Consider the following 22,160-nt stretch of genomic DNA (forward strand, 5'->3'; position numbering starts at 1 on the left):
TAGTGTTTTCTAAGAAGACATATGTAGAGCACCACCTTCAAACCCAACACTAAATTGCTTGGTGTCCTCTCTAGAAAAAAGGTCTCATTGCAATTTCTCTTGTTCCCTCATAATGTAAAAGGTACAGGAGGGTATAGACATTAAAGTATATGATCGTAACTGAAAGAATACACTCAGGCAGAATTTCATGTCTAGAAATACAGAGCAGAAGAATTCTCTGTAAAATTTACTGACAAATGCAGACACATCATGGCAACCACTCCTTTCCAGTAATTTAGGCAGTGCTTAAGCAATGCATCCTATTAGGGAACTTTTTGCATCACTGGTCAGAATCTTCCCAGCTGAAAAGGTACAGGTTCACTTCCCCATGCTTGCCACTAATCCTTCCCATCTCCCTACTCCCCTACATCCACCAAGTGGGTAGAACACCTTTCTTCAAAACATGCAGTGAGCTCACTGTGCTCAGTTCCAGATGTTCCAGCTGCAGGAACTTGTGTGCTAGGAAATTAAATAGCATTTTAAAAGTTAAGAAGCCCAAAGAAGCAAACAAGAGAAAAAGCGATGTGCTGTGATATTCACGGCATGGGCATTCCATTTTGTCTTAATTTTTGCATCAACCTGTCAGGAAAATGAGTGTATATACTGTACCCACACTGCTTTGGAAAGCAAAGCTTTATCAAGTATACCAGCTCGGTAGGTATTTTCCAACTCCAGTAGATAAAAAGTGGTTACACAATGAAGTTCAATATCTCTCTCATTATTTACATCGACAAGTTTCCTGTGCATTCAGGAGGAACATTTAGAATCAGACCACTGAAAGAGTACAAGTTGTCTCCCTTTTCTGTTCTCTGTAGCACAAATGTTTCTCTTCAGCAGATTTCTCTGATCTGAAAGGCAATGCAATCAAATGGAATTATTATTTCAGGCCATGAATTGCACTGTGCTAGTGAAACAACCATATTCCTTTTTAGAGGAACATCCTGATGTTCAAAAGCACTGAACAGCCAGAAACATCTATTGAAATTGGAGCTAGTTAGTGCTCAGAACCAACGCTAAGTAATATTTAATTTTAAATTTTTGCAATGAATGAAGAGTCTAATTTCAGCATCCAATATGTTTAATCCAGTGTTCGCCACCAAACTCCAGGATTTGAGTTTGGCTTGTTCATAAACAGAGCAAATGACTTCACCCAAATCTTTACCAGGCAGTTGCTCACACCTGAATCTCTGTGGCGCAGCATGCTGGGCAGTCTTCGGGGCTAACATAGCAGGGTTCCAGAAAATCAGAAACAAACCAGGCAGAGCACAGGAGGGTTCCTCTGCAAAACCTCCCTGCACTGCAGGCATCTGCCAGTGCCACTGATTTGGTATCATCAATAAACTTCATCAGGGTATACTTGATCCCATCATCCATGAAGACACTAAACAGCACTGGGCTCAGTATTGATCTCTGGGAGACCCCACTTGTGACAGGTTGCCAGTTTGAAAAACAGCTACTTCCCACTATCCTCTGTCAGCCAGTTCGCCACCCACCACACAGACCACTTGCCTAGACCATAATACATTGGTTCTTCTTGGAGGCAGCTGTGGGGAAATGTATTGAAAGCCTTGAAGAAATCCAGGTACTCCATGTCCACAGCTTGCCCCACATCAACCGAGCAGGTTCCTTTGTTGTAGAATGTGATCAGGTTTGTCAAGCATGATTTGCCCATGGTGAATCCATGCTGGCTTTTCCCACCCACGTGCCTCATTTGGCTTGTGATAGCCTCCAGGAGGATTCGTTCCATAACTTTCCCAGGGATCAAAGTAAGAATGATGGGCCTACAAATTCCTAGATCCTCCTTTAAGCCCTTCTTGTAGATGGGGGTGACATTAGCCTTCTTCCAGTCTTCTGAGACATCCCCCAATCTACCCAGCTTCTCAAAGATTATGGAGATCTGCCTCACAACAATGTCAGCCAGCTCTCTTGACACCTTCATGTGAATAATGTCAGGGCCAACTGATTTGTAAGGCTCAAGCTCCTGTAACAGTTCACGTACCAACTCCTCTTTCACTGATGGTGGGTCTGTGTTTGCATCCACCTGGATGTCCCCAAGGCCTGGGGCTCAACAGTGCTGGTAAAGACAGAGGTCAAGAAAGTGTTGTGAACCTTTGCCTTTTCAGCATTGTTGGTAACTAATTAACCTCTCCTATTTAACAACAGGTCAGTATTTTCCTTCCATTTCTGCTTGTTGTTTATGTACCCGAAGAACCCTTTCTTGTAGTTTTTGACATCTCTGGCCAACTTCAATTGGAGTTGAGCTTTTGCTCTTCTAACAGCATCTCTGCACACTCTGGCAATGCCTTTGTAGTTATCAGTGGGTATTTTTCTGCTTTTTCATCTGTAGTATGCTTTTGTTTTGGTTTTGAGCAGACTCAGAACTCCCAGTTAAGCCAAAGGGGTCTCTTGCTCCACCTACTTCCCTTAACTTTAAAGGGGTTTTGTGCTTCCAGGAGAGTGTTCTTGAAAAACTCCCAGCACTCGCTAGCTCCTTTATCCTCCACGAAAGCTTCCCATGGAAACCCTCCCAAATGAGCTCTGAGAGAGCTGAAGTTTGCTCTTCAAAAATCTAAACCTCTTGTCTTAGTACTAACTTACAGTATGCTCAGCAGGATCCCAAGCTCCACAATATTGTGATCACTGCAGCCAAGTGAGGCTATCACTTGGTGATCGTGAGTAAGTGAGGAGGTATCACTAACCAAGATATTGCGAAGGAGATTTCCTTGGTTTGTGAGCAGGAAATGCAGCAGTGCCTCATTCCTGATTGGCACATCTAACATTTGTATGAGGAAGCAGTCCTCTACACATTCCAGGAACTTGATGTATGACGTGTGAGCTGCTGTATTGTTCTTCCAACAAATGTCTGGGTAGTTGAAGTCACTCATAAGACCAAGATTCTGTTGACAAAAAGCTTGCTTAAGTGACCCAAATATTGCTTCAATGGCCTTATCATCTTGGTTTGGAGGTGGGTAGCAGATGCCTACTGTAAGATCCCCCTTGGAGACAACCCTTCTGATATTGACCCAGAGGCATTCGATAGGGCTTCCATAATCACTGTAGTTGACTTCAATACACTCAAGGTTCTCCTTAACATAGAGCGCAACTCCTCCACCTCTTCTTCCCTGCCTGTCTTTATAAAATAGCCTATAGCCATCCATCATGATCCTCCAGCCATGTGAGTTATCCCACCATGTTTCAGTTATTCCTATGATATCATAAATTTCTGACTGGACACGGAGCTCCAGTTCTTTCTGTTTGTTCCCTAGGCCACATGCATTGGTATGCATGCACTTGAGGTGGCTGATCTGGTTCGCATCTTGGGAGGCAGCTAGAAAACATTTGTCGCTGCTCTGGTTGGCCTGGCTTATTCCCAAGTTGGTTGGAATGACACGAGCATCACCACTTTGGACCCCGCCCCCTGAGTCCCTCAGTTTAAAGCCTGTCTCAGCAAGTTGGCCAGCCTGCTGCCAAAGACTCCCTGCCAGCCTGCTGCCAAAGACTCCCCTGACTCTTCTAGACAGGTGGATCCCATCCCTCCCTGAAAGGTTATAGTCATCAAAGGATGTTCCGTTGTCATAAAAGCCAAAGCCCTCATGATGATACCAGTCATGAAACCAGAAGTTGATTTGTATTATACAACTATCTCTGGCTGCACCCTTTCCTCTAACTGGCAAAATGGAAGAAAAGATAACTTGGGCACCAATACTTTTCCCTTGCACCACCCAGGGCTTTGTAGTCTTCCTTGATTCTGCCCAGGTTCTGGCTTGTGGTGTCACTTGTGCCCACATGAAGGAGTAGCAATGGATAGCAGTCTGTGCTCTTGAGAAGTTCTGGCACCCTTTCAACAACATCTTGGACTTCAGCTCCCAGAAGGCAGCACACCTGTCATGATTCCTTGTCAGGCTGGCAGATGGGCACCTCAGTGCCCCTCAGCAGAGTCACCCACTACAAGCACTCGTCGCTTCCTTTTGAGCTATCCACTGTGTGCTGCTGGTACAGTTTCTCCTTGAAGACCTTGGCTCATGGGTATCTACAGCTGTTAAAGCTTCATGTCTGTGTTCAGTTGTAATGCTGAAGGGCGGGGACTGAAGCAGAATCGTGCTTTTGTGGGTTACCAGGGTCCAAGATGCTTCATTCTCTGTGGTGTCTAACATAGGACCATGGTTCCTATGAAACAACTTATCTATTTCCCTCTCGGCCCTTCTACTACTGCACAGCCTTTCAACAGTTTCCTGCAACTTTGTCACCTGATACAACAGATCATCAACCTGTACATCTTTTGCAAGAACTTACCTTTTCTCCAGGAGAAGGGTCTGGGCACTCATTGCAACCTACTGTCTTTACTGAAGTCTCCTTCCTTATCAGTTCTGTCTGGGTGGAAGCACCAGACATCTCAGGGGCTTTCTCTGTAGAAACACTGGTTTTAACTCTGAGGCGAGTGCCCACCATTATGGCAGAGACCTCTTGAGCTGGTAGGGTGACTACACCTCTTCCTGTGCAGACTACTGCACTATGCACTGGCTGCCTCACCACAGCTTGGTCGCAGGGCTCCTGGTCACTTGTGCTCTCATGGCTGCTTTTTATAGGCATGGGGGTGGCCACAGTTGCTCTGGCAATGCCCAAGCCTGGTCAGCATCTCCCGCGAGAGCTGACAGCTCCTGGCAGGTCTCTCAGCTGCCTGGGCATTCCCCTGCCTCAGGAAAACCCACTGAGCACCAAGATCTGCTGCTCCACTGTGGGTCAGGCCAGCTCTGGAGCATTTTATCACAGTATCTCTATTTTCATTTTTTAGCAGACTGTGAAACAAAGTTTGTAATAACTTTAGTTTTACAACATACTAATGCTATTTTAGGGATGCTTTAGAAAAAACTCTGAACTGATGAAATTTTTTGTGAACCTCTGTTCTCTCTGCAGGAACATTTTTATGCCCTGTCATCATAATGTTTCATAATCAGCAGTCAGAGAACATCACGTGGACATGGATGAATTCTGCCTGTAGCGGTGGGCTGCACAGAGGGCTCAGACTGGTGTTACAGCACTCATCACATGTCTTTTCTATCTGACAATCCGGAAGAATCTTGCAGGAATTCACTTCCCACAGAAACAGGATATCGTTAATGTCAGAACAGGAATATTTCTTAAAGAAAAGGAAAAGGCTCAGAAAAACGAAAAGGCAACAATTTATAATATATCTGAAGATGTTTTTCTTCACATTCTGTTGCATGACTATGTCATAGCCTTCCTCTCCATTGCATATATTGACAGCTTGCCTCCCAATTTACTCCATTCCAAACAAACCAGTAACACAAACCTGTACTGGACCCGGCAGCCTATTAGTACAGAGCCGAAGCAGAAGCTTAAAATGTCTACTATATTCAGCAGTGGAGGGAACAGTGTTTTTTCACAGAAAAAACTCTGTTGGAAAAGATTTAAGGAAACCTAACAGAAGAGCAAGGAATATCTCTGTTGACAGTCTATTGGGCTTAATTACACTACTGTAGGGCTGCTTGATGCTGCTGACCTGCAGGTGATCAAACATGTAAGAATATGCTACTGCCCATCACGGTCTTCAACGCATCAGACAATAACATAGGTTGGGAAAGAGATGGTACAATACATGCTGATTTTCCTGCTGCTCAAACAGTAGCAGCCAGGGCTGTCTCCACTAACAGTGTGCACACTCCATGAACCCACAAGAATTTCTTCTGAAACCTAAAAGAAATGCACCTTATAAGCTCAAATTACTTAAGAGAGAAATCTATTACACAAAAAGGTCAGGATTCATCCTGCCTAACTGAAACTAGAAATGTCATCCTACAGACCTCACATTTATGGAGAAAACAGACATCACCAGACTGCAATTCAGGTCCTAGGAGAGCTGAATCACTCCTTGGAGATGATTCTTTCTCTCTCTGGGGACTATAAAAGGAGCCTAGGGCAATTTAACACAGAGTTACGCAGGATGAACTTCAGTGTGACTGTTTACAGCAATTATGAGTGACCATATTTAACTCTATCAAGTCTTATGAACTCCCTTCTTGAGAAACCCTTAATAATGAAAAGAGAGCCTGGTAGTCTTAAATACAGTTTCTTCATTGCTAATGAATAAAAAGTTAAGTTTTAAAATAATTGCTTAATGTTTTTCTCTTCCTTTTGTAGTTAAAACTATAGAGCAATATATTACTGTTACAAACAGAGCAATACAGAACAAAACACAGAAAAATGTCTGAATGTAGGAAAGATCAAAAGCCATTACAGAAAATAACCAAACAGTTATAATGAATTCATACAACACGGCCTTAAAAATGGATACTGATTCAACTAACATATTATGTTCTTAGAAAAAATGCAAAGTGATAATTCCATCACATTGTCCAAGCTACAGCTGGTTGGAATATTTCTTAATAGAAGTGGAAGGCCTCGGCTCATTTTCTTCCTAAAGTCTCTATAATCCCTGACAGACTCTCCAAAACCTACCTGTGGTCCAGTATTTAGAAGGTGCAATGTGAAATTTCCTCTCAGAAAAGTCTTGCCTCCTCTCCATAAACAACTGAGCTAAAAAGTGCATTTACAGGCATTTGAGAATAATCTCTTTACTAAATGTATGACGTGATTCAAAGTCGGTCTGTTTCTCTTCATTTCAGTGGATCAGGACTGTGTGGTATACCTTGCCTTCAAGATGTGGGAAAAGTATACAGGCATACCAATAAAATGACAATCCTAATAGCACTGAACACAACTTTTTCAGTTTTTCATTCTGTATAGGATGATTACACGTGGTGGAGTAAAAGTTCACAAAATTGTGTTCCTCCCTTTCAAACCACTATATTATTTTCTTCTCTTTACTCATCCTCCCTTAAAGATGATTTTTCTGGATTTTGCCTTTTTAAAGCTAGGGTAAGACAAATACATTATTTTCAAGATTTCTTCCACAAGTCCAAAAGCTGGTGGTTCTCACATATAAGAGATGAGTCAATGAAAAAGATTGAATTCATCTGACAGTTTGTCACTGGAGTAGAAACTAGCAAGTTATACAGCTAACAGAAACTAGGCATCGAGAGTCCAGTGACAGAAATTATTGGAAAAGCCCAAATTTCTTATTTTTAGAATAACAAATATTTCCTGTTTTCTTTAACAATTACCACAGTGTGAAACTTGCTTTTGCTATACATATTATAGGGTACTTCTTTCAGACAGCTTACTTTACTGGCTTCTTGCGGAGTTCAAAGCCCATGAGCTACCACTGCACACAGCATTTGCACACACCACTTGGCAGTGTTTTGGAGAAGATCAAAGGATAGCAAACCACACTGATTTTGAAACTGTTCTTGATATTTATTGCAAGTAAAACAAAAATTGTGGGAAACTTTTCCCACAATGACCTCATCATCCAGTAAATCTGATACAGTCAAACCGTTTGACAGTATTTGGCATGGGTTATCAACGGTGTGAAAGCAAATGTGAAAACAGACCACAGTATTGTTTGAAAATGGCAACAGAAGAGTTCAGGCATTGAACTAGAGCTACTTTATCTAGCAATAAAGAAAACTGCAGAGGTATTCAGTGCTCAGGTGATTTACAGTCCTATGAACTTGAAAATAGTTTCTTACATAGAAATAAGTCTTAATAACATACCTGCTGCTTATCTTTCCCACACATGCCTAAATCTCAATTCATCTCAATTCATCTAAATTCATTTCAAACCTCAATTAGATGCCAATAACACACTAGTGCACAAATCTTTAACATGTTCTGCCTATCAGTCAGCATGCTCTTAGACACAGTAAATACCTACACCCAAGCATGCTTTAACAGTGCACAATATTCTACACAGTTTCCCAAAGGCCAGAGTGCCTCAGGGAAGCTGCAAGAGAGGAGACAGAGCTAGAGACAGATCCACCACCACTTGGCATTGCATGTCCAACCCGATAACTCAGACAAGGCCTTTTAAGGGCTTGCAAGCTAACAGGTTCAAGTTCTTAGCAGAGACACACTGGGGATATGATGGAAGGCTAAAACATACATTACAGCATGTTCTTAGCTCTTTGTTTCTCAGCATCAGTGGCTCATCCTCTGCCTGGCTTGACTAGTAACAAGGTATCAAACATACCTAAAATCCTCGCAGCATGGCTGGACTGAGTAGCATGTTTAAGAACAATGATCTGATCCCAGTTTCTCACTGTGTTCAGTGGTAGGCTCTTAAGAGTTTGTTTCATCACCTATTGTCAGTGACTTCAAAACTGGAAAACAGCTGATATGAATATATGCCTTACATGTGGAGTTAGAACTTCAAGAACAGGTGGCATCAGTGCTTGTTCCAGATAGAAAAATGACATCATGAAAGTACCACAGTGCTGACCAACCTCAACCACAGCAATACATACAAGGCTAAAGAACATGTGCAATGACAAACATGTTTCCAGAGAGCTCAGTGATATGTTATGCCAGTCAAGACCACGCAGATGTGCAAAATTCCAGCTTCATTTCACCAGTGACAGGAGGGTTTAGGGACTTATCTCCAAGACAAGATAACTGCTCCTCCTTATCTTTCCTCTGCCAGGAGGTCAGCTCTACCACAAGTCCCAGATGGCAGCACAGCAAAGTCATCAGCTCCCTCCTAAGGGCAGCAACAAATAATGAGCTCAGCCCAGCCCTACTTATTGAAGGTATGCACATCTTTGATAACCAGTTCATACATACATGTACTTCAAACACCAGAGAATGTAAAATTCATCTAAAGCACATGTATACGCAAGCTTGGCTTTGCTGAGGTAGAGGATGACAGCATACATCTAAAAACATTTTCAACTTCTCTTTGAAAACAAATTTCCTTTCTTGGCTAGCACTATTTATTCAGCACAGAAGAGTCACTGAGTTTAAATGCATGATGACTCATACTTGTTTAGAGGTTTATAAATTACCTGCACTTACGGAAGATGTTAGGAAAAAATGTCAGGAAGGTTTAAATACTGTTCTTTGAAGGTGAGGTGAAGTGATAGCTAATGTATTAATTTCTGAGAGCAGCTAGTTGAGCATTAAAATCAAAGTGACTTGGCTTTTTCCTTCATCATTTTGTCTGTGTACACCACTTGCTAACAAAGGCCTTTTAAATATAAAGGACAGTTTTATAAAGAAACTTGCACTCTTTAAACAAATAGAAAACCTGATATGGATTGTCTTAATACTACATCCTCAAAAATGGCACCTCAGCACTGTCATTTTACAGCAAAGACACAGCTATGGCTGATAGGACTAGGGGATTGAAGTAATTACGCTCACATTACCCAGAGGAAGGTTGTTAGTCCTGTTAATCAGAGGAGCACAATTTATCTACCACATGCAGTGACACTTTATTAATGTATTTGGTTCCTCTACTTAACTTGCTTGGGTATCAAGGGCAGAAGAAGAAAGTTATATCATACCATCCACTGACAGCTTCTCTTGGTCTCTGCTGGTCTATCCTCAGCATGGTCCCAACAACTCACATAAGATAACACAGACAGATGAATAATTTTTTATGTCATGTGGAAGTGGTCATTCTTTTTACTCACTGGATGGTCTTGCTGAGGCTTACTCCAAAAATTCTTTTCCTGTCCCCCAGAAAAGGAGGCAAAGCAATTAAATCTCCTCTCGCCTGCCCTTCATAAAAGCTAAGTGAAGAAAAACTAATCCGCGCGTAAGTTAGTTACAATTTGCACAATTTTGTCACTATAAATAAAAGAATTTTTCCTCAAGATTAAAGGGTCTGGAAAGCACTATGTAAAACCTTTCTTGACTTTCTCTTCTCAGGGGAATTTTTGCAAAGCTTTCTTACAGTATTTCATTCAAGGATCTGATTATGTATTTTAATTTATTTTCTCTGTAATTAGTCTAAAAAGCTGGGTTATATGAATATTTAAGCTACTTTAATTTAAGCAAATCTTCTACAGAGATACACATTATATACAAGTTGGAATTCGGGGCACTGAAATCAGTATGCCCACTGCTTTAAACAGGATTAAACAACCTTGGAGGATGGACAACTACAAACCGGTTCTGTTCCTCTCCATCCTGAAGCAACCAAGAAGGCATGCGTTTGCTTAAATTTATAAAAGGTGTAAAGAGCACGTTCTCAGCATAGCAATCTATGTCATGCATAAGGATATCATCAAATGTCTACCTGTCAAGCAGTAGCAATGATTTAAAGGAGTTGCTCCTCTGGTGCTGAGAAGTCATAACTGATCACAGAACACTCATAATATGTGTTAAACTCATTTGTCTTCCTTTCCACTGAAAGGACCACGAGCACTCATATCTTTCAGTAGCGAGGACAGCAATAGCTTGAACTACTTTGTCTCATAAGGAAACAATTTTCTAAGGAGGAGACTTCCTGGCTGTATACCAACCTAGCTGGCAGTTGATACCTGGTCATTGCATAGTGCCCACCATACAATGAGCTGGCTATCTCCCTTAGCTTCCACTTCAATTGTCTGCCCCATGACCAAAATAAAAATTTGCCAGACTGATTAGCCTTTCTAAACACCAGGCCAGTGGCAGAGATGGCAGAGGCACACACTCCTGCAATGCTGATTTTATTTAGGATCTAGAGACAGGGTTAAGAATTTTCTCTGATTCACCGTCATGGAGAATTACACACAGAAATCATTTTGCTTTGCTCTGAACTCCAGACAGGATGCTGAAAAGCTGCATAACTTATAAACCTACCTCTTAAAATAGAAATGTCTGTGATAGGAGTGTTTGCTTGTTACACAACATAGTCAGAAGTAGTCAGGATCGCCTCAGGGGTTTTAGAGTTTATTTTTTTTACTTCTCAACTTCAGAGTATTTCATTACTACAGCAAGAGGAGTGGTATTAATATCCTAAACGTTTACAATATTCTCTTACTGTGTTTGGAGCAAGAGGTGATTATATTACTGGCAAGTTCAATAAATCTTTTTCTTTAGGAAGATTGACCTGAAATATTGGCCATCTATTTTTCCTTGACCATCTTACCATGTCATCACTGTGGACTAGTGCATTATGCTAACTTTCATTTTACTACACTTCCTGTTCTGCTTTAATAGAATACACTAGTCTGACACTGTGTTAATGTACTACTTGGTTTGGTATTTTAAAAGTTTAACCTTTAAAAGATGATCAAAACCACATATTCAACCATGCTGTGAACCTAGAATCTGACAGCAAGTTTTACTACCCCAAAATTTCTCAACCTAACATCCTTTTAAATAGAACTGTTTATTCCACAAATCTACTGACATGTGAAACCAAGAGATTTCAAATCGAGTGTCCATTTTAATAAATGGACACCAATTTCTCAGTATTATTGGCAACTTTCAAAAATAAAGGATTTGTATATGCTAAAATGAGCTTAAGTCAGGTGATGGCTGACTGAAAAAGCAATGCTAGAAAGATAAAAACAGAAGAAAACTGGAGGAAGCTTTTTGCATCTGTGATAGAAGAGGAACAATTAATTGCAACCTGTTACTACTATCAGAAATGAAGATGAATCTGAAGAACTGACAAAATCTAACCCAAAATGAAATATAATCTAAAATGAAAATCTAATCTAAAATGAAAATCTAATCTAAAAATGAAAATATAAACCGGAGCTAGCAATATTTTACAATTAAATAATACCCCAGCCTCTGCATTTCTATTGATACCTACTCGTACCTTATCTGTAGCAGAAGCATGAACATAATACTTGATACTGTTATTAAATTCTTTGCTTATATCTGAATTGCCAGAACTGTGTTTTAAGTAATATTGCAGAGAATGATTTATCTGTAACACCCAGCCATAAACTGAGGCTCTTTTAGCTTGGACAAACTACTTATTCTGCTGGAACGTGCCTCATTATAGTCAGCTCTTCCATAATTAGGTCAACTGTGGTCCTTCATCCACGCTTACTTTAAATTTCTTATAAATTATGACAGGTATTTTTCCTTCCACACAAGAAGTCTAGTCACATGTCTTTTTTCCTCTGTTACACATAGAGAGGGTTCATGCCCTATCACAGATGTGGTGCTAGTAACACACACATATCTGTTCATTAATATTTGTTTAATACAATATGCATCAGATTTTATAAAAATCAGCTCTAGTCTGCCTTTTAGAGAGCCTTATCATGAGTAGAGGTTTTTATCATCTTTGCTGTAAGGTAAGGAAGAAATATTCCCACCTTAAACTTTAAAGCTGAGATCCAAGACAGATTTAGGCCTCAAATGCAGTAAGGGTAAAGCCTTTGCTTGAGCCCATTCCTGTCTGACATCCCAACTACACAGATCCAGCCAAGCTCATGCACAGCTGTGGGCCTCTGTGCAAGCTTCAGGCAGGAGCTCAGCAGGAGGCTCACGCACAGCTGCAGTGCAGAGAATCACAGCATCATAGAACTGTCAGGTTAAGATCATTGAGTCCAGCCATTAACCTAACACTGCCAAGTCCACCACTACACCATGTCTCTAAGCACCACATCTTCACATCTTTTAAATACCTCCAGGGATGGTGACTCAACCACTTTCCTAGGCAGCCCGTTCCAATGCTTGAGAACCCTTTTGGTGAAGAAATTTTTCCTAATATTCAACCTAAACCTTCCCTGGCACAACATGAGGCCGTTTCCTCTCGTCCTATCACTTATTACTTGGGAGAAGAGACCAACCTCCACCTCACCACAGCCTCCTTTCAGGTAGCTGTAGAGAGTGGTAAGGTCTCCCTTTCTCCAGGCTAAACAACCCCAGCTCCCTCAGCTGCTTCTCTTAAGACTTGTGAATAAGCAGAGCCTGGCCAGAACCACCTTTGCTCAGGTTTTTAACATATAGGCAATACTCTCCTCTGGTGGCAACATAATATGGGACACGCTCTTGAAGACTGCATTTGCATAGAGTACAGGACAGGGAACTGATTTGCAGGCCATGGCCTGAGCTGTATCACTGCAGATGGCCCAGATAAGTGGCACAGACAACCTGAATGAAGAGGGATCATGGAAAAAAATCTACAGGTAAGACAGGAGATGAAGCCAGGTCAAGCACTCCTCCCTTTTTGCCTAAATTCAACCTTCATATCTGGCTGGATCACAAGATGAAAAGTTTCCTTCCTCCCCCCTCCTTCTGGACATTCAGGAAACTCTTAGTCACAGCTCCTGTAGAAAAGAGGTTTACCACAGCCTTTCTTGCACAGAGCTGCAAGTTCCTACTTTGTTTTGTTTGCTGAGACACTTCTTCAGTCTATGCAAAGCACAGGCTTCTAGATCAGTTTGCATATTTCTCTGTCTAAAATCAGCAGACTGTCTCACACCAACATGCTACTCACCATCACAAGTCTACGGCTGGCTATAAAAAGCTTTGTGAAGTACTGACAGCAGGCAGGCAGCAGTCCTGCAGCACATTCTGGCAACCATGAAGCAGAAAAGGTGCTGCCTGCATTAGGTCCTGAGCTTTGGGGAGCTTCATATCTCAGGAAGCACATAGAATAAGAATGAATTAATTTCTCATTAAAAGTTTTAAATGATAAAATACATTGTGCTCACTCTCCTAATGCAGCTGGGAATTTATCCTCCTCCCCAAGCTGTAGTTTTCCTTCTTGTTAATCTTCTGTGCTGATTTCACAGCCATGTGTTTGGTAAAGTCAGTTTTGTTTAGAAGGGTGAAACCAGAACAATAAAATAGGTGTCCAGTTCCTAAATGCTATTTAACCTGCTCTGTTTCACCTTCTGCTCAGCTACCAGTTCAGTTCACATAGCCCATTTCTCAATTATTAAGTGGGGCTTGGGCTTTCTAATGTTTTCCAAGAATTGTAACCCTTGTTTAAGCACATTATAACAATGGTGGAAAGAAAACACAGAAGTAACTGAACATAGAGTCAGAAGCTATGTCCCTCATGTGTGACACTGATTTTAGAAGACAGAGTCAGGCCAGGAGGATGGAGGACACGGGAATAGGAACCATCATATACTATTTGGGTGTCCACATTTAACACAATGCTCACTTTACCTCACAGCTCAGGGTCTTCAAGTTCACTGATTTTCTGTGCTACTTCTGTTCATACTTTCTACAGAGAATACACCCCCGATCAAAACCTCAGTGACCATTTCTCCTATAAGTCCCACTGTGACCCCTTTGAAACAAATGACTGAATGCACTTATAATGACTGAATGCACATTACATTTCTTCATGTTGGATGAAAGTTTGGGATTAGTATAAAAACCTGCCTCGGTTATTATGAAGGCACTTGAAATTGTCTTTATATACAAACAAGGCATGTAGACAAAATACAGCAGAATTTTCCAATATTTTCTTTGGGCACTAATATATGGACTCACACTTGCAATAATCAATCTCTTACTATAAATTATTCAGAGTAAGGAAAAACTACACCACTCAGTATCTGATTCTAGCCTCCCTTCTTTCCTTCTTGTGGTTAAATTCACTAATTAAATGTAGTTAAAAGAGAAAAGCATGGAAGATAGTCATGGAAATTTTCATAGCCCGACTTTGCAAAACAGCTACAAATGTCAAGGTTCACAACACTAGTAAGAACTGAAAATTAAAGGAAAAAATTATGCTGAAACCTCATTTTACTCTAGTAATGTGAATGTGTATGAACAAAAATAATACAAAAGTTATTTGGATACATGAACTAAATGAAATTTTATAAAAACATCATTATATAAATTGTAATTAAAGTACTATCTTTAAAGCAGGAGAGAAAAAAAACCCTTAACAAATAATTATTTCTGATCTTTTATCTCCCCCAGTGGTCTGATCCTAAACCTGCTGACGTTCAGCTCTCTTGACTACAACTGACTTAAATGGTCTGACCAAGAGAGCTGCCTGGGTTAGATCCTCTCTGACACACCAAGGAAAACATCCCACTGGAAATCAAAAAGGTAAGAGTAATCTCACTTTTCTTGTGGCCCTCTTCTGCGGTTGTGCAAACAGAGTCTTGGGCAGTTCTGTTTTAGAAATAATAATATTTTTAAAGTATTTCTTCAGCCCTAGTGTTTTCTGTAATTTTGAAAAAGCTTTAGCTAGAAAACAAACGCCAAAACATCTTAAAGCAGAGGAGATACCAGTTTAGATAAAGCAGAGGAGATACCAGTATTTTCAGTGCCTCAACAGAAGAGAAAAAATATACTATAGAAACAATCCTTCAGAAACGTAAGATGCTTTTTCATCTTAATACATTTTTCACTATGAGCAATTTTCCTCCTTTCCACATGAAATCAGAGGCTGACTGGCATTAGTAAGTTTAGAAACAGCAATTCCTTCAACACAATACTTGGCACGTAGTGGTAATTTCAAACATTTCCAAGAGCACATTACACCTGTTTTACTGCTTGCTACTCTCTCTTCAGGATATAATTTTTGAAGAAAACACACTAAAATGTTTAGGAAACAAGATGCAGAAAAAAAAAAACTTCTAGCATTATGAAACCACATGAATAGTTATCAATACTGACGTAAAAGATATTACAGACAGCTACTATAAATCTCCTTAATATAATCTCAAATCATTCTAAAAGATCCATGCCTTACTTGATTGCAAACTAAACACAAAACAACTACACATAAAAACTCTTGGATATTCCACACATGCCCACAGTTTCCTGAATACCAAAAATCCCGATTTTCATGCAAGTTTCATAAAAGCAGTTATATACCTTGCTGCCATGAATTATGCAAACTCTGGACATATGGCACACATATTACTGTGAGAGAGAAGAGGACATGCAAGTTAGACTGTCCACTTGCAAAATGTTTAAATACATTGACATCTTCAACAGAACTGGTATTTCCAAACATTAATATTGAATAGCACTGTAACTGGCAGTTTGTTATTCTATACATCCAACAGCATGCAAATAGGTATTTATTATTACATTTATATTTTTGATCAGGCATATGCAGCTGAGCAGTCAAAACTCCAACAGCATTTATAACGGCTACAAAAATGCCCGTCTTATCCTCGAGGAAGTCACTGTAAATCATGGTGTCAAAGAGAGCCAGCAGCAATCCTGTGCTCCTCATCATAATCAATGCACAGGCTCATCTGTATTACATGGACCTTTCTAATTTCATGCAGAGCCTTAGAAAGAGGCAGGCAGGCACAGCCTGGCTAAGCAGATATGCCTGTAATAGCAGAACGGTGGGCTTTTCTTTCCTTTTTCTTTCCTTATTTTCTTTAATTAAATATTGTTTCACCTGTAGTTGTACCCAGTATAACTGTGACAGTACGGGAACTGCCACACCGGCCAGAACAACTCTTTTTCTTCCTCAGTCCTATTCCCCAAAGTAGTCAAAAACTGGAACTTACAGAGAGATCATAAGAAAGATGGCAAACATATTATCCCTCTGTATTTATCCTTCCAAAAATCTGTAGCTTAGGAATTTGCTGAATAGATCAAAGAGAGTCTATCTGGACCACTGTGTTTAATCCCTTTTTTAAACCTTGTTACGCTTTTGGCCTTCATGGGAACCTGTGGCAATTTACTTTGGTTCGGTTGAAAAATAACTTCTGCTGTTTCTGTGTCTGGTACCCCCCTATTCCTGACCGCAGCAATATGGTTAGCATAAGCAACTCCATTTTCTAAGACAAACAGCTGTAATATGTCAGCATGCTGATCATGCATCACTCCCTTTCTTCCCTTTTTCAACACTGTGGTTGTCACCAGGATGTGATGACCCGTGCCACAGAACAGACAGCCCACCTGTCAGCACTGCGACAAGACCATTTGCCCACCAAGCACTGTCACCAGGATGTGGTGACACCTGTTAGGGACCAGGAAAGTGTACCAGCACAAGAGACACTGCCTTTAAAATGAAGCAGCTGCAAGTCCCAAGTAGAACACGGACCGGAACTGCTGCTGGATGGCAAAATCTGTGATGCCCCAGGGGTCTGGGATGCCCCCACCATTGCCTGCTGCCTCCAAGACTGAGCGACTCATCTTGTTTTAGGTGAAGTCTGAGTGTCTGAGTCTAGATTATGGTTACTGCATCACATGCTGATTAACTAGAATCTGACCCAATCTGCAGAGGCTCCAGGTAACTAAAAACTATAGATAGTTGTACTGGGTCTGGCTGAGCTGGAACTGGTTTTCCCCTACAGCAGCCCTCATGTTGCTGTGTTTTATGCTGGGAGCTGGCAGGCTGCTGAGCAGTGCTTACACAGCACCAAGGCTCTTTCCGACATTTCCCCCCACAGTGGGACGGGGTGGGCAAGATCTTGTGAGGGGACACAGCCTACACAGCTGACCTGAACCGACCTAAGGGATATTCCAGACCGTGTGACGTCTGCTCAGTATAAAGGTGGGAGAAAGGAGGAAGGGTGGGGTCACCCTTGGTCCTCTGAGGCAACCACTACGCGTATTGGAGCCCTGCTCCCGAGAAGGGCCGACAGCGCCTCTTCATGGGAAGTAGAGAATAAATTTTTTTTTTGTTTTCTTTTTTTTTTTTTTGCTTCCGCATGGAGATCTTTGCTTCACTTTGCTTATATTAAAACTGCTTTTGTCTTACCCACAAGGGTTGGTCTATCTTATTTTCTTTCCCCTCTTTGCCCTGTTGAGAAAACAAGGGGAAGGGGGAAAGTGATAGAGTGACTTGGTGGCATTTAGCCAAGGTCAAACCACCACAATAGTACAAGAAAACTACACTAATTACTAGAAATTCTGTTTAACTGAAAGTTATGATAATTGCTAAGAATGCTCTGCAACACTAAGAGTACTCTAATTGCTAGAAATTTTAGACAGCAATAATCTATGTTGATTAATAAATTTTTATGTAATAATAAAGCTCTAATTATAAGTACAACCCTGTGGTTAGTCCTCATTCTGCCAAGGATCTCTAAAAGAACCTACATGTTCCTGTACTGTCAGGTGACAATTTCAAATCTCCTGATAGATAAATTTAATGGATGCTCTACAGACATCGTGTATGTGTGTGTATATATATACACATATAGTCTCAAACTGAAGAGTCCTTGCTTACTCTCTCTTTGTATGGAGGCCACACCATACCTCTGAGCAGCTTTCCCTCTCTGCCTGTTTCTGGTAAACACTGATTAAACAAACAAAACTCTCCTAAAGCCAAAATTCTGCTGCATACAGCAACCATCCATCCCCATTGGTAACCACTTGCCAAAGCAAACATGAAAAACTGCTTGGAAGTTTTCCACAACAGTACAGACAGCTGAAGCTGGCAGTGCACCCACTTCTCAGGTTTGTATCTTTGCTAAATTGTTGATATAGTTGAAAAAGCTAAGAAAACATGTCAAAGTAATTTCACTTTACTTGTTATAATAGTTCCATACATGGCTTTCCATACATGGGGAAACACAACTTTAGAATACTTCTTATTCATAGTAGGCATGATGAATTATAGAAATATAAATTAAGTACTTTGAATATAAATCTGCCTTTGGAAAGCATCATTTGAAATAAAAATGTTAACTTCGAGTTACACAGTAAAAATCTATTAAGACTCTGAGTTCCAGTATTGTTAACAATTACGCATTCTTCAAAGTCTTCTGCAGTGCTTAAGCAGAAACCTAAGGTGGATCTGTCTGCTGGTTAACTACTACAGCTGAACTTACACAGTGTAAGAGTGCCCAAAGGCTTATATTTTCTGCTTGAAAGAGCCATTTCTGCCACTATGGAACATATGATTTGCCCTTTCCAGGATACAGTATAGTGCTTTCCCTAATAGTTGTCCAAATTGTTCATTTTCCAAGTATAGATAGATCAACAGACAACCACCTTATTTATTGTTATATTTCCCAGCATTTCTGGGCATAACAAAGGGAAATAACAACCCCCAGAGAGATGCATAACAAGCCAACACACCACAAACTAGACAAAATCTCCATTTTATTTCTGTGATCACTAACAAACATGCATCAGGATGAAGTCTAACTCAACACACAGCCTGTCACTATATCTAGGCAGGTGGGCCAAGAACTTTGAAGCTCCATGGTGCTTTCTAGTTGGAAACTGAGCCATAGAGCAATGACCTCACCCAGACCTTGGTTATATGAGAAGAAGACAAACCCATGTGGGTGAGAAGGAGTAGTGGTATGTCTTGGGACCTCATTTGGGATGAGGAGCTCAGAAAGGGACCATGGGCACCATTCAATCTAGAAGCAGCTGTCATAGTGTCAGGTTTGACAATAAAGGCTAAAATCTGTAATGTGGGGCTCAGAGAACTCTGTAGGTTCACTCCAAGACTTTCCCACTACTCTACCCAAAAGGAATACATGATCCAGACATAAAATTAATTTTCAAAGTGAGCATTTCTGGACAAGAGTCAGTAAACAGCTCCATACACATGTAGGAAGAACACACTACCCAGTATTTCAACACAACATGAAAAAGGAGCTTGAACCCTAGTACAGGCTGCATTTTGCCGCATGGACAATGCTCCCACATCCAGGCATCTCTGGGGTTAGCCTATGCTCTTGGCCATTTGCGAAGTACCAGTTCCTCAGATCTTGACAAGAGATGCAACATGATATGAATTGACAGAATCATCCTTTAAAAGATCATCCACAAGTTTTAGAGAAAAGCAAGATACACGCAACATGTCTTGCATGCAAAAAAGGTCCTCTCTTCCTTCAAAATTATCTGTCTTCATGGAAAGGAACCTCAGACTTTGGACACTAGACAAAAGACTATTAGACCATTTAGACCAAGTTCCTGTTTCTTTCATCAACATTTTGCACTTTTAGGCTTTATATTACTTAATTGGAATATTCATGTTCAAGACACTAAAAGGAAAAGTGAAAAGGTAAATAGATGACAGGAATGAGCAAGCCATTACCAGTGCCTGAGGCACCTCTGCTATCAGCGAACTAATTAGGTTAAAAAAGCCCAGATGAACCCAGCAAGGGAACCACTATGCCCCCAGTTAAAAGATCTGAAAGACACAAGATATTAAGAGGTCAGAACTGTCATTTTAACAGCACAAATGCAAATAAATAAAACTTGAATCAACACTTCAGCAACAGAAAATCTTTCTACAAATACTTCTCTGAAAATTTAGTGTCAGCCTAAAATTGCAGTCACACAGTGAATTTAATTCTGTTAATATTAAGGGATTTAGGAACTTCAGATTTGTTCCCCTTTTGATGGCAGGGGTGAGGCAGGAGGGAACATGAAATACAGAGCTACAGTGTGCTTCCATCCTCTTTAAAACAAGTATGCAAAATGTACAACCAAACAAACCCAGATTGAAAGAGGAATAACTGAGAAATATACTGAGACCACTGTAAATTGAAATAACAACCCATTCATTTCTAAAGGACAGGAGTCCTGAGGAGTGCACAGGATCTGTCAGGGACTTGTTGGAGATGAGTTTTGATGAATCACATTTAGTTGCAAAGGAAAGAACAACAGTACAAAGCTCCAACATATGTCAGGAAGACCTTGGAAGCAGAGAGCCCATCAGTTTCGCATCACTGCCAACCTGTTGCTGTGTCTCCCCACGTGTCACTGAGACCTAATACTTTCACTACCCAATGTCTAATTTTTGTAGTGGTCTCCGGGACCTGGTCAGAACAGCCCACGGAAAATGAATAAAGGGCCTTTCAGGCTGTTGCCACCAAGAAGCTGCACAAACCATAGTATCTCTGTATAATTCACTTAAGTCTGTCAAAGCGTATCCAGTTTAGCTTTCATGACCACACTGTGCTCCCTGGTGCTCTGACACTGCATACCATAACAGAAGTCACTGACACTAGCAGGACACACTGCTCTTTCTTACCTACATAACATAGTATGCCAGATCAGGCGTGACAGCTGCCTGCATCTGCTGGGAAAGGGACAATTTTGGCACAGAAAGCTTTACATGTGCTCTTCTGCCTATTGATAGCATCCCCAAGAGAAGAGGGTATCCCCAGCAGTCCTCGGCAGAGATCTGCAGGGATAACACCATCACCAGCCGCTTCTGACCAAGTGGGATTCCTCTACCAAAGCAGCTACCAAGGATGGTGTGACCACGAAGGGGTTCAAGAGAAACAAGTGCACACTCCCTGAGGAAGGGTGAGGATGGCAAGCCCTGTCAGACAGCAGCTCACCTCTGCAGGGGTCAGGGTTGCCTAGTGCTGCTGATAGTATGATGGCATGGCAGTGGGTCTGCCTTCCCCCGCTGCAGCTAGTACTGCCTCTCACTGTTCCCAACCCAGAGCACAAGTTACAGATTGCCGGGACAATCACAGGAGAGTGGCTGCAGAAAGGCACGAATGCTCAGAGGCTCCTGCAGAGGACAGCATGGCCTGGAGGACGCACAGCTCCTCAAAATCTGGGTCAGCGCATGCAGAAGGGCCCCAATGGGCACCTTCTAGGCTGGGTATCCTTTCAAGGATGCTGCTGTAGCACAGCCTCTTCTGATTAGCATTAAAGTTAGCATTTGTGTAAAAAACCACAATATCGTATAACACACAACAGATACATATTCCCTGCAACACATTTTCGTGTTGTTTGCATGCTCTTATGTGACGATATGTGAACAAAGTTATTTGGCACTGATCTCGCTAAGAATTGTGCCACTGGATCAGTGACAATAAGATCAAAGTAATAAGCCTTAAATAGATTTTTAGCAACATTTTAAACCTGTTGACTAAGGTTGTTAGGGAATTAGAAATGAGTTTAAGTCACTTAGGCAAAATGATCTTCTGTTTAGAAATAGGTTCAGATAAATAACTTCTTTTGCTTTAGGAATCTCGGAAAAATTTGGGTCAGGCTGTTTTTAATTTTCTTTTCTTCTTCACCTCAACATCTTAAAAGGGTACAAGTTAATGTATTTCTGCAACAAACATATGTTGGAGAGCCTCTCCTTCCATGTAGATAGCATATTGTTTTCCACTGTCCAAGCACCAAGTCTCTACTTCAGGAATTCACATCTTTCTTGAGATAACTAGTTTTTATTATCAAGACACATATGTATATTTTTATAACCTAAGAAGCACATCAGTATACAGCTCAGCCTCTATGAATTTCTTCAAATGTTCGGAAATGGAATCATAGAATCATTTAGGTTGGAAAAGACCTTTAAGATCATGTAATCCAACTGGAAACCTAGCACTGCCAAGTCTGGCACTAAACCATGTCCCTAAGTGCCACATCTACACGTG

The 22,160-nt window shown here is 40.9% G+C and overlaps 1 protein-coding gene across 7 annotated transcripts in view; it reads right to left on the minus strand.

Moving 5' to 3' along the window:
* OXR1 (oxidation resistance 1) overlaps nucleotides 1–22,160 on the minus strand; it is a 291,991-nt gene that overhangs the window by 166,657 nt on the left and 103,174 nt on the right. The gene's annotated exons all lie outside the window — the stretch shown is intronic.

The sequence above is a fragment of the Athene noctua genome, chromosome 2 (assembly GCF_965140245.1).
Source record: "Athene noctua chromosome 2, bAthNoc1.hap1.1, whole genome shotgun sequence".
NCBI lineage: Eukaryota > Metazoa > Chordata > Aves > Strigiformes > Strigidae > Athene > Athene noctua.